We start from the raw sequence: 13,944 nt of genomic DNA on the forward strand, positions 1-13,944 counted from the left end.
GTGCCTATCATGATACATTTTCTTTCTTCGGTAAGCATTATTAGATGTTTGATACTTTTGGAATTCTGGTTTTTCATGTTGATTTTAAAATGACCTTTTTCATGTTTGGAATGTACTAACTCGTTTTTTCCTCACAACAGGTCAACGTGTGTGTGGTTGCAACATTATGGTCCCATTGAGTACATTTTTGGAGAGAAGGACATTAGTTGCACTACAGGGCGGGAGGAGGGTGCCCAGCACGACACATTTTCTTTCTTCGGTAAGCATTTTTTTGTGTTTGATACTTTTGGAATTTTTGTTTTTCATGTTGATTTTAAAATGACCTTTTTCATGTTTGAAATGTACCAACTCATTTTTTCCTCACAGCAGGTCAACGTGTGTGTGGTTGCAACATTATGGTCCCATTGAGTACATTTTTGGAGAGAGGGACATAAGTTGCACCACAGGGCGAGAGGAGGGTGCCTAGCATGATAAATTTTCTTTCCTCGGTAAGCATTTTTTTGTGTTTGATACTTTTGGAATTTTGGTTTTTCATGTTGATTTTAAAATGACCTTTTTCATGTTTGGAATGTACTAACTCGACTCTACCTCACAGCAGGTCAACGTGTGAGTGGCTGCAACATTATAGTCACATTGAGTACATTTTTGGAGAGAGGGACATCACTTGCACCACAGGGCGGGAGGAGGGTGCCTAGCACGATACATTTTCTTTCTTCGGTAAGCATTTTTTTGTGTTTGATACTTTTGGAATTTTGGTTTTTCATGTTGATTTTAAAATGACCTTTTTCATGTTTGAAATGTACTAACTCGTTTTTTCCTCACAGCAGGTCAACGTGTGTGTGATTGCAACATTATGGTCCCATTGAGTACAGTTTTGGAGAGAGGGACATCAGTTGCACCACGGCGCGTGAGGAGGGTGCCTAGCACGATACATATTCTTTCTTCGGTAAGCATTTTTTTGTGTTTGATACTTATGGAATTTTGGTTTTTCATGTTGATTTTAAAATGACCTTTTTCATGTTTGAAATGTAGTAACTCGTTTTTTCCTCACAGCAGGTCAACGTGTGTGTGGTTGCAACATTATGGTCCCATTGAGTACATTTTTGGAGAGAGGGACATCAGTTGCACCACAGGGCGGGAAGAGGGTGCCTAGCACGATACATTTACTTTCTTCGGTAAGCATTTTTTGGTGTTTGATACTTTTGGATTTTTGGTTTTTCATGTTGATTTTAAAATGACCTTTTTCATGTTTGAAATGTACTAACTCGTTTTTTCCTCACAGCAGGTCAACGTGTGTGTGGTTGCAAGATTACGGTCCCATTGAGTACATTTTTGGAGAGAGGGACATCACTTGCACCACAGGGCGGGAGGAGGGTGCCTAGCACGATACATTTTCTTTCTTCGGTAAGCATTATTTTGTATTTGATGCTTTTGGAATGTTGGTTTTTCATGTTGATTTTAAAATGACCTTTTTCATGTTTGGAATGTACTAACTCGTTTTTTCCTCACAACAGGTGAACGTGTGTGTGGTTGCAACATTATGGTCCCATAATTGAGTACAGTTTTGGAGAGAGGGACATCAGTTGCACCACAGGGCGGGAGGAGGGTGCCTAGCACAATACATTTTCTTTCTTCGGTAAGCATTATTTTTTATTTGATGCTTTTGGAATTTTGGTTTTTCATGTTGATTTTAAAATGACCTTTTTCATGTTTGGAATGTTCTAACTCGTTTTTTCCTCACAACAGGTGAACGTGTGTGTGGTTGCAACATTATGGTCTAATTGAGTACAGTTTTGGAGAGAGGGACATCAGTTGCACCACAGGGCGGCAGGAGGGTGCCTAGCACGATACATTTTCTTTCTTCGGTAAGCATTTTTTTGTGTTTGATACTTTTGGAATTTTGGTTTTTCATGTTGATTTTAAAATGACCTTTTTCATGTTTGAAATGTACTAACTCGTTTTTTCCTCACAGCAGGTCAACGTGTGTGTGGTTGCAACATTATGGTCCCATTGAGTACATTTTTGGAGAGAGGGACATCAGTTGCACCACAGGGCGGGAAGAGGGTGCCTAGCATGATACATTTACTTTCTTCGGTAAGCATTTTTTTGTATTTGATACTTTTGGAATTTTGGTTTTTCATGTTGATTTTAAAATGACCTTTTTCATGTTTGAAATGTACTAACTCGTTTTTTCCTCACAGCAGGTCAACGTGTGTGTGGTTGCAAATTTACGGTTCCATTGAGTACATTTTTGGAGAGAGGGACATCACTTGCATCACAGGGCGGGAGGAGGGTGCCTAGCACGATACATTTTCTTTCTTCGGTAAACATTATTATATGTTTGATACTTTTGGAATTTTGGTTTTTCATGTTGATTTTAAAATGACCTTTTTCATGTTTGAAATGTACTAACTCCTTTTTTCCTCACAGCAGGTCAACGTGTGTGTGGTTGCAACATTATGGTCCCATTGAGTATATTTTTGGAGAGAGGGACATCAGTTGCACCACAGGGCGGGAGAAGGGTGCCCAGCACGATACAATTTCTTTCTTCGGTAAGCATTTTATTGTGTTTCATACATTTCCAATTTTGGTTTTTCATGTTGATTTTAAAATGACCTTTTTCATGTTTGGAATGTACTAACTCATTTTTTCCTCACAGCAGGTCAACGTGTGTGTGGTTGCAACATTATGGTCCAATTGAGTACATTTTTTTTTAGAGAGGGACATCAGTTGCACCACAGGGCGGGAGGAGTGTGCCTAGCACGATACATTTTCTAGCTTCGGTAAGCATTATTATGTGTTTGATACTTTTGGAATTTTGGTTTTTCATGTTGATTTTACAATGACCTTTTTCATGTTTGGAATGTACTAACTCATTTTTCCCTCACAGCAGGTCAACGTGTGTGAGGTTGCAATATTATGGTCCCATTGAGTACATTTTTGGAGAGAGGGACATCAGTTGTACCACAGGGCAGTAGGAGGGTGCCTAGCACCATACATTTTCTGTCTTCGGTAAGCATTATTTTGTGTTTGATACTTTTGGAATTTTGGTTTTTCATGTTGATTTTAAAATGACCTTTTTCATGTTTGGAATACACTATCTCGTTTTTTCCTCACAGCAGGTCAACGTGTGTGTGATTGCAACATTATGGTGCCACTGAGTACATTTTTGGAGAGAGGGACATCTGTTGCACCACAGGGCGGGAGGAGGGTGCCTAGCACGATACATTTTCTTTCTTCGGTAAGCATTTTTTTGTGGTTGATACTTTTGGAATTTTGGTTTTTCATGTTGATTTTAAAATGATCTTTTACATGTTTGAAATGTACTAACTCGTTTTTTCCTCACAGTAGGTCAACGTGTGTGTGGTTGCAACATTATGGTCCCATTGAGTACATTTTTGGAGAGAGGGACATCAGTTGCACCACAGGGCGGGAAGAGGGTGCCTAGCACGATATATTTACTTTCTTCGGTAAGCATTTTTTTGTTTGATACTTTTGGAATTTTGGTTTTTCATGTTGATTTTAAAATGACGTTTTTCATATTTGAAATGTACTAACTCGTTTTTTCCTCACAGCAGGTCAACGTGTGTGTGGTTGCAACATTACGGTCCCATTGAGTACATTTTAGGAGAGAGGGACATCGTTTGCACCATAGGGCGGGAGGAGGGTGCCTAGCACGATACACTTTCTTTCTTCGGTAAGCATTATTTTGTGTTTGATACTTTTGGAATTTTGGTTTTTTATGTTGATTTTAAAATGACCTTTTTCATGTTTGAAATGTACTAACTCGTGTTTTCCTCACAGCAGTTCAACGTGTGTGTGGTTGCAATATTACGGTCCCATTGAGTACATTTTTGGAGAGAGGGACATCAGTTGCACCACAGGGCGGGAGGAGGGTGCCTAGCACGATACATTTTCTTTCTTGGGTAAGCATTTCTTTGTGTTTGACACTTTTGGAATTTTGATTTGTCATGTTGATTTTAAAATGACCTTCTTCACGTTTGAAATGTACTAACTCGTTTTTTCCTCACAGCAGGTCAAAGTGTGTGTGGTTGCAACATTATGGTCCCATTGAGTACATTTTTGGAGGGAGGGACATCAGTTGTACCACAGGGCGGAAAGAGGGTGCCTAGCACGATACATTTACTTTCTTCGGTAAGCATTTTTTTGTGTTTGATACTTTTGGAATTTTGGTTTTTCATGTTGATTTTAAAATGACCTATTTCATGTTTGAAATGTACTAACTCGTTTTTTCCTCACAGCAGGTCAACGTGTGTGTGGTTGCAAAATTATGGTCCCATTGAGTACTGGGCGGGAGGAGGGTGCCTAGCACGATACATTTTCTTTCTTCGGTAAGCATTTTTTTGTGTTTGATACTTTTGGAAATTTGGTTTTTCATGTTGATTTTAAAATGACCTTTTTCATGTTTGAAATGTACTAACTCGTTTTTTCCTCACAGCAGGTCAATGTGCGTGTGATTGCAACATTATGGTCCCATTGAGTACATTTTTGGAGAGAGGGACATCTGTTGCACCACAGGGCGGGAGGAGGGTGCCTAGCACGATACATTTTCTTTCTTCGGTAAGCATTTTTTTGTGTTTGATACTTTTGGAATTTTGGTTTGTCATGTTGATTTTAAAATGACCTTTTTCATGTTTGAAATGTACTAACTCGTTTTTTCCTCACAGCAGGTCAACGTGTGTGTGGTTGCAACATTATGGTCCCATTGAGTACATTTTTGGAGAGAGGGACATCAGTTGCACCACAGGGCGGGAAGAGGGTGCCTAGCATGATACATTTACTTTCTTCGGTAAGCATTTTTTTGTATTTGATACTTTTGGAATTTTGGTTTTTCATGTTGATTTTAAAATGACCTTTTTCATGTTTGAAATGTACTAACTCGTTTTTTCCTCACAGCAGGTCAACGTGTGTGTGGTTGCAAATTTACGGTTCCATTGAGTACATTTTTGGAGAGAGGGACATCACTTGCATCACAGGGCGGGAGGAGGGTGCCTAGCACGATACATTTTCTTTCTTCGGTAAACATTATTATATGTTTGATACTTTTGGAATTTTGGTTTTTCATGTTGATTTTAAAATGACCTTTTTCATGTTTGAAATGTACTAACTCCTTTTTTCCTCACAGCAGGTCAGCGTGTGTGTGGTTGCAACATTATGGTCCCATTGAGTATATTTTTGGAGAGAGGGACATCAGTTGCACCACAGGGCGGGAGAAGGGTGCCCAGCACGATACAATTTCTTTCTTCGGTAAGCATTTTATTGTGTTTCATACATTTCCAATTTTGGTTTTTCATGTTGATTTTAAAATGACCTTTTTCATGTTTGGAATGTACTAACTCATTTTTTCCTCACAGCAGGTCAACGTGTGTGTGGTTGCAACATTATGGTCCAATTGAGTACATTTTTTTTTAGAGAGGGACATCAGTTGCACCACAGGGCGGGAGGAGTGTGCCTAGCACGATACATTTTCTAGCTTCGGTAAGCATTATTATGTGTTTGATACTTTTGGAATTTTGGTTTTTCATGTTGATTTTACAATGACCTTTTTCATGTTTGGAATGTACTAACTCATTTTTCCCTCACAGCAGGTCAACGTGTGTGAGGTTGCAATATTATGGTCCCATTGAGTACATTTTTGGAGAGAGGGACATCAGTTGTACCACAGGGCAGTAGGAGGGTGCCTAGCACCATACATTTTCTGTCTTCGGTAAGCATTATTTTGTGTTTGATACTTTTGGAATTTTGGTTTTTCATGTTGATTTTAAAATGACCTTTTTCATGTTTGGAATACACTATCTCGTTTTTTCCTCACAGCAGGTCAACGTGTGTGTGATTGCAACATTATGGTGCCACTGAGTACATTTTTGGAGAGAGGGACATCTGTTGCACCACAGGGCGGGAGGAGGGTGCCTAGCACGATACATTTTCTTTCTTCGGTAAGCATTTTTTTGTGGTTGATACTTTTGGAATTTTGGTTTTTCATGTTGATTTTAAAATGATCTTTTACATGTTTGAAATGTACTAACTCGTTTTTTCCTCACAGTAGGTCAACGTGTGTGTGGTTGCAACATTATGGTCCCATTGAGTACATTTTTGGAGAGAGGGACATCAGTTGCACCACAGGGCGGGTAGAGGGTGCCTAGCACGATATACTTACTTTCTTCGGTAAGCATTTTTTTGTTTGATACTTTTGGAATTTTGGTTTTTCATGTTGATTTTAAAATGACGTTTTTCATATTTGAAATGTACTAACTCGTTTTTTCCTCACAGCAGGTCAACGTGTGTGTGGTTGCAACATTACGGTCCCATTGAGTACATTTTAGGAGAGAGGGACATCGTTTGCACCATAGGGCGGGAGGAGGGTGCCTAGCACGATACACTTTCTTTCTTCGGTAAGCATTATTTTGTGTTTGATACTTTTGGAATTTTGGTTTTTTATGTTGATTTTAAAATGACCTTTTTCATGTTTGAAATGTACTAACTCGTGTTTTCCTCACAGCAGTTCAACGTGTGTGTGGTTGCAATATTACGGTCCCATTGAGTACATTTTTGGAGAGAGGGACATCAGTTGCACCACAGGGCGGGAGGAGGGTGCCTAGCACGATACATTTTCTTTCTTGGGTAAGCATTTCTTTGTGTTTGACACTTTTGGAATTTTGATTTGTCATGTTGATTTTAAAATGACCTTCTTCACGTTTGAAATGTACTAACTCGTTTTTTCCTCACAGCAGGTCAAAGTGTGTGTGGTTGCAACATTATGGTCCCATTGAGTACATTTTTGGAGGGAGGGACATCAGTTGTACCACAGGGCGGAAAGAGGGTGCCTAGCACGATACATTTACTTTCTTCGGTAAGCATTTTTTTGTGTTTGATACTTTTGGAATTTTGGTTTTTCATGTTGATTTTAAAATGACCTATTTCATGTTTGAAATGTACTAACTCGTTTTTTCCTCACAGCAGGTCAACGTGTGTGTGGTTGCAAAATTATGGTCCCATTGAGTACATTTTTGAAGAGAGAGACATCAGTTGCACTACTGGGCGGGAGGAGGGTGCCTAGCACGATACATTTTCTTTCTTCGGTAAGCATTTTTTTGTGTTTGATACTTTTGGAAATTTGGTTTTTCATGTTGATTTTAAAATGACCTTTTTCATGTTTGAAATGTACTAACTCGTTTTTTCCTCACAGCAGGTCAATGTGCGTGTGATTGCAACATTATTGTCCCATTGAGTACATTTTTGGAGAGAGGGACATCTGTTGCACCACAGGGCGGGAGGAGGGTGCCTAGCACGATACATTTTCTTTCTTCGGTAAGCATTTTTTTGTGTTTGATACTTTTGGAATTTTGGTTTGTCATGTTGATTTTAAAATGACCTTTTTCATGTTTGAAATGTACTAACTCGTTTTTTCCTCACAGCAGGTCAACGTGTGTGTGGTTGCAACATTATGGTCCCATTGAGTACATTTTTGGAGAGAGGGACATCAGTTGCACCACAGGGCGGGAAGATGCTGCCTAGCACGATACATTTACTTTCTTCGGTAAGCATTTTTTTGTATTTGATGCTTTTGGAATTTTGGTTTTTCATGGTGATTTTAAAATGACATTTTTCATGTTTGAAATGTACTAACTCGTTTTTTCCTCACAGCAGGTCAATGTGTGTGTGGTTGCAACATTATGGTCCCATTGAGTACATTTTTGGAGAGAGGGACATCAGTTGCACCACAGGGCGGGAAGAGGCTGCCTAGCACGATACATTTTCTTTCTTCGGTAAGCATTATTTTGTATTTGATGCTTTTGGAATTTTGGTTTTTCATGGTGATTTTAAAATGACATTTTTCATGTTTGGAATGTACTAACTCATTTTTTCCTCACAACAGGTGAACGTGTGTGTGGTTGCAACATTATGGTCCCATTGAGTACATTTTTGGAGAGAGGGACATCAGTTGCACCACAGGGCGGGAGGAGGGTGCCTAGCACAATACATTTTCTTTCTTCGGTAAGCATTTTTTTGTGTTTGATACTTTTGGAATTTTGGTTTTTCATGTTGATTTTAAAATGACCTTTTTCATGTTTGAAATGTACTAACTTGTTTTTTTTCATAGCAGGTCAACGTGTGTGTGGTTGCAACATTATGGTCCCATTGAGTAGATTTCTGGAGAGAGGGACATCAGTTGCACCACAGGGCGGGAAGAGGGTGCCTAGCACGATACATTTTCTTTCTTCGGTAAGCATTTTTTTGTGTTTGATACTTTTGGAATTTTGGTTATTCATGTTGATTTTAAAATGACCTTTTTCATGTTTGGAATGTACTAACTCAACTCTACCTCACAGCAGGTCAACGTGTGTGTGGTTGTATCCTTATGGTCCCATTGAGTACATTTTTGGAGAGAGGGACATCATTTGCACCACAGGGCGGGAGGAGGGTGCCTAGCACGATACATGTTCTTTCTTCGGTAAGCATTTTTTTGTGTTTGATACTTTTGGAATTTTGGTTTTTCATGTTGATTTTAAAATGACCTTTTTCATGTTTGAAATGTACTAACTCGTTTTTTCCTCACAGCAGGTCAACGTGTGTGTGATTGAAACATTATGGTCCCATTGAGTACAGTTTTGGAGAGAGGGACATCAGTTGCACCACAGGGCCGGAGGAGGATGCCTAGCACGATACATTTTCTTTCTTCGGTAAGCATTTTTTTGTGTTTGATACTTTTGGAATTTTGGTTTTTCAAGTTGATTTTAAAATGACCTTTTTCATGTTTGAAATGTACTAACTCGTTTTTTCCCCACAGCAGGTCAACGTGTGTGTGGTTGCAAGATTATGGTCCCATTGAGTACATTTTTGGAGAGAGGGACATCAGTTGCACCACAGGGCGGGAGGAGGGTGCCTAGCACGATACATTTTCTTTCTTCGGTAAGCATTTTTTTGTGTTTGATACTTTTGGAATTTTGGTTTTCCATGTTGATTTTAAAATGACCTTGTTCATGTTTGGAATGTACTAACTCGTTTTTTCCTCACAGCAGGTCAACGTGTGTGTGGTTGCAACATTATGGACCCATTGAGTACAGTTTTGGAGAGAGGGACATCAGTTGCACCACAGGGCGCGAGGAGGGTGCCTAGCACGATACATTTTCTTTCTTTGGTAAGCATTTCTTTGTGTTTGATACTTTTGGAATTTTGGTTTTTCATGTTGATTAAAAAATGACCTTTTTCATGTTTGGAATGTACTAACTCGACTAACATGTTAAAATGATACATTTTCTTTCTTCAGTAAGCATTTTTTTGTGTTTGATACTTTTGGAATTTTGGTTTTTCATGATGATTTTAAAATGACCTTTTTCATGTTTGGAATGTACTAACTCGACTCTACCTCACAGCAGGTCAACGTGTGTCTGGTTGCAACATTATGAACCCATTGAGTACATTTTTGGAGAGAGGGATATCAGTTGCACCACAGCGCGGGAGGAGGGTGCCTAGCACGATACATTTTCTTTCTTCGGTAAGCATTTTTTTGTGTTTGATACTTTTGGAATTTTGGTTTTTCATGTTGATTTTAAAATGACCGTTTTCATGTTTGAAATGTACTAACTCGTTTTTTCCTCACAGCAGGTCAACGTGTGTGTGATTGCAACATTATGGTCCCATTGAGTACAGTTTTGGAGAGAGGGAGATCAGTTGCACCACAGCGCGGGAGGAGGGTGCCTAGCACGATACATATTCTTTCTTCGGTAAGCATTTTTTTGTGTTTGATACTTTTGGAATTTTGGTTTTTCGTGTTGATTTTAAAATGACCTTTTTCATGCTTGAAATGTAGTAACTCGTTTTTTCCTCACAGCAGGACAACGTGTGTGTGATTGCAACATTATGGTCCCATTGAGTACATTTTTGGAGAGAGGGACATCAGTTGCACCACAGGGCGGGAGGAGGGTGCCTAGCACGATACATTTTCTTTCTTCGGTAAGCATTTTTTTGTGTTTGATACTTTTGGAATTTTGGTTTTTCATGTTGATTTTAAAATGACCTTTTCCATGTTTGAAATGTACTAACTCGTTTTTTCCTCACAGCAGGTCAACGTGTGTGTGGTTGCAACATTATGGTCCCATTGAGTACATTTTTGGAGAGAGGGACATCAGTTGCACCACAGGGCGGGAAGAGGGTGCCTAGCACGATACATTTACTTTCTTCGGTAAGCATTTTTTTGTGTTTGATACTTTTGGAATTTTGGTTTTTCATGTTGATTTTAAAATGACCTTTTTCATGTTTGAAATGTACTAACTCGTTTTTTCCCCACAGCAGGTCAACGTGTGTGTGGTTGCAACATTGTGGTCCCATTGAGTACGTTTTTGGAGAGAGTGACATCAGTTGCACCACAGGGCGGGAGGAGGGTGCCTAGCACGATACATTTTCTTTCTTCGGTAAGCATTTTTTTGTGTTTGATACTTTTGGAATTTTGGTTTTTCATGTTGATTTTAAAATGACCTTGTTCATGTTTGGAATGTACTAACTCGTTTTTTCCTCACAGCAGGTCAACGTGTGTGTGGTTGCAACATTTCGGTCCCATTGAGTACAGTTTTGGAGAGAGGGACATCAGTTGCACCAAAGGGCGGGAGGAGGGTGCCTAGCACGATAGATTTTCTTTCTTCGGTAAGCATTTTTTTGTGTTTGATACTTTTGGAATTTTGGTTTTTCATGTTGATTTTAAAATGACCTTTTTCATGTTTGAAATGTACTAACTCGTTTTTTCCTCACAGCAGGTCAACGTGTGAGCGATTGCAACATTATGGTCCCATTGAGTACAGTTTTGGAGAGAGGGACATCAGTTGCACCACAGGGAGGGAGGAGGGTGCCTAGAACGATACATTTCCTTTCTTCGGTAAGCATTTTTTTGTGTTTGATACTTTTGGAATTTTGGTTTTTCATGTTGATTTTAAAATGACCTTTTTCATGTTTGAAATGTACTAACTCGTTTTTTCCTCACAGCGGGTCAACGTGTGTGTGGTTGCAACATTATGGTCCCATTGAGTACATTTTTGGAGAGAGGGACATCAGTTGCACCACAGGGCAGGAGGAGGGTGCCTAGCAGGATACATTTTCTTTCTTCGGTAAGCATTATTTTGTGTTTGATACTTTTGGAATTTTGGTTTTTCATGTTGATTTAAAAATGAACTTTTTCATGTTTGAAATGTACTAACTCATTTTTTTCTCACAGCAGGTCAACGTGTGTGTGGTTGCAACATTATGGTCCCATTGAGTACATTTTTGGAGAGAGGGACATCAGTTGAACCACAGGGCGGGAGGAGGGTGCCTAGCATGATACATTTTCTTTCTTCGGTAAGCATTTTTTTGTGTTTGATACTTTTGGAATTTTGGTTTTTCATGTTGATTTTAAAATGACCTTTTTCATGTTTGGAATGTACTAACTCGACTCTACCTCACAGCAGGTCAACGTGTGTGTGGTTGCAACATTATGGTCCCATTGAGTACAATTTTGGAGAGAGGGACATCAGTTACACCACAGGGCGGGAGGAGGGTGCCTAGCACGATACATTTTCTTTCTTCGGTAAGCATTATTTTGTGTTTGATACTTTTGGAATTTTGGTTTTTCACGTTGATTTTAAAACGACCTTTTTCATGTTTGAAATGTACTAACTCGTTTTTTCCTCACAGCAGGTCAACATGTGTGTGATTGCAACATTACGGTCCCATTGAGTACAGTTTTGGAGAGAGGGACATCAGCTGCACCACAGCGCGGGAGGAGGGTGCCTAGCACGATACATATTCTTTCTTCGGTAAGCATTTTTTTGTGTTTGATACTTTTGGAATTTTGGTTTTTCATGTTGATTTTAAAATGACCTTTTTCATGTTTGAAATGTACTAACTCGTTTTTTCCTCACAGCAGGTCAACGTGTGTGTGGTTGCAACATTATGGTCCCATTGAGTACATTTTTGGAGAGAGGGACATCAGTTGCACCACAGGGCGGGAAGAGGGTGCCTAGCACGATACATTTACTTTCTTCGGTAAGCATTTTTTTGGGTTTGATACTTTTGGAATTTTGGTTTTTCATGTTGATTTTAAAATGACCTTTTTCATGTTTGAAATGTACTAACTCGTTTTTTCCTCACAGCGGGTCAACGTGTGTGTGGTTGCAACATTATGGTCCCATTGAGTACATTTTTGGAGAGAGGGACATCAGTTGCACCACAGGGCAGGAGGAGGGTGCCTCGCACGATACATTTTCTTTCTTCGGTAGCATTATTTTGTGTTTGATACTTTTGGAATTTTGGTTTTTCATGTTGATTTTAAAATGAACTTTTTCATGTTTGAAATGTATTAACTCATTTTTTCCTCACAGAAGGTCAGCGTGTGTGTGGTTGCAACATTATGGTCCCATTGAGTACATTTTTGGAGAGAGGGACATCAGTTGCACCACAGGGCCGGAGGAGGGTGCCTAGCATGATACATTTTCTTTCTTCGGTAAGCATTTTTTTGTGTTTGACACTTTTGGAATTTTGGTTTTTCATGTTGATTTTAAAATGACCTTTTCCATGTTTGAAATGTACTAACTCGTTTTTTCCTCACAGCAGGTCAACGTGTGTGTGGTTGCAACATTATGGTCGCATTGAGTACATTTTTGGAGAGAGGGACATCAGTTGCACCACAGGGCGGGAAGAGGGTGCCTAGCACGATACATTTACTTTCTTCGGTAAGCATTTTTTTGTGTTTGATACTTTTGGAATTTTGGTTTTTCATGTTGATTTTAAAATGACCTTTTTCATGTTTGAAATGTACTAACTCGTTTTTTCCTCACGGCAGGTCAACGTGTGTGTGGTTGCAACATTACGGTCCCATTGAGTACATTTTTGGAGAGAGGGACATCACTTGCACCACAGGGCAGGAGGAGGGTGCCTAGCACGATACATTTTCTTTCTTCGGTAAGCATTATTTTGTATTTGATGCTTTTGGAATTTTGGTTTTTCATGGTGATTTTAAAATGACATTTTTCATGTTTGGAATGTACTAACTCGTTTTTTCCTCGCAACAGGTGAACGTGTGTGTGGTTGCAACATTATGGTCCCATTGAGTACATTTTTGGAGAGAGGGACATCAGTTGCACCACAGGGCGGGAGGAGGGTGCCTAGCACGATACATTTTCTTCCTTCGGTAAGCATTTTTTTGTGTTTGACACTTTTGGATTTTTGGTTTTTCATGTTGATTTTAAAATGACCTTTTTCATGTTTGAAATGTACTAACTCGTTTTTTTTCACAGCAGGTCAACGTGTGTGTGGTTGCAACATTATGGTCCCATTGAGTACATTTTTGGAGAGAGGGACATCAGTTGCACCACAGGGCGGGAAGAGGGTGCCTAGCACGATACATTTTCTTTCTTCGGTAAGCATTTTTTTGTGTTTGATACTTTTGGAATTTTGGTTTTTCATGTTGATTTTAAAATGACCTTTTTCATGTTTGAAATGTACTAACTCGTTTTTTCCCCACAGCAGGTCAACGTGTGTGTGGTTGCAACATTACGGTCCCATTGAGTACAGTTTTGGAGAGAGGGACATCAGTTGCACCACAGGGCGGGAGGAGGGTGCCTAGCACGATAGATTTTCTTTCTTCGGTAAGCATTTTTTTGTGTTTGATACTTTTGGAATTTTGGTTTTTCATGTTGATTTTAAAATGACCTTTTTCATGTTTGAAATGTACTAACTCGTTTTTTCCTCACAGCAGGTCAACGTGTGAGCGATTGCAACATTATGGTCCCATTGAGTACAGTTTTGGAGTGAGGGACATCAGTTGCACCACAGGGAGGGAGGAGGGTGCCTAGCACGATACATTTCCTTTCTTCGGTAAGCATTTTTTTGTGTTTGATACTTTTGGAATTTTGGTTTTTCATGTTGGTTTTAAAATGACCTTTTTCATGTTTG

The sequence above is a fragment of the Schistocerca piceifrons genome, chromosome 4, assembly GCF_021461385.2.
Source record: "Schistocerca piceifrons isolate TAMUIC-IGC-003096 chromosome 4, iqSchPice1.1, whole genome shotgun sequence".
Classification (NCBI taxonomy): domain Eukaryota; kingdom Metazoa; phylum Arthropoda; class Insecta; order Orthoptera; family Acrididae; genus Schistocerca; species Schistocerca piceifrons.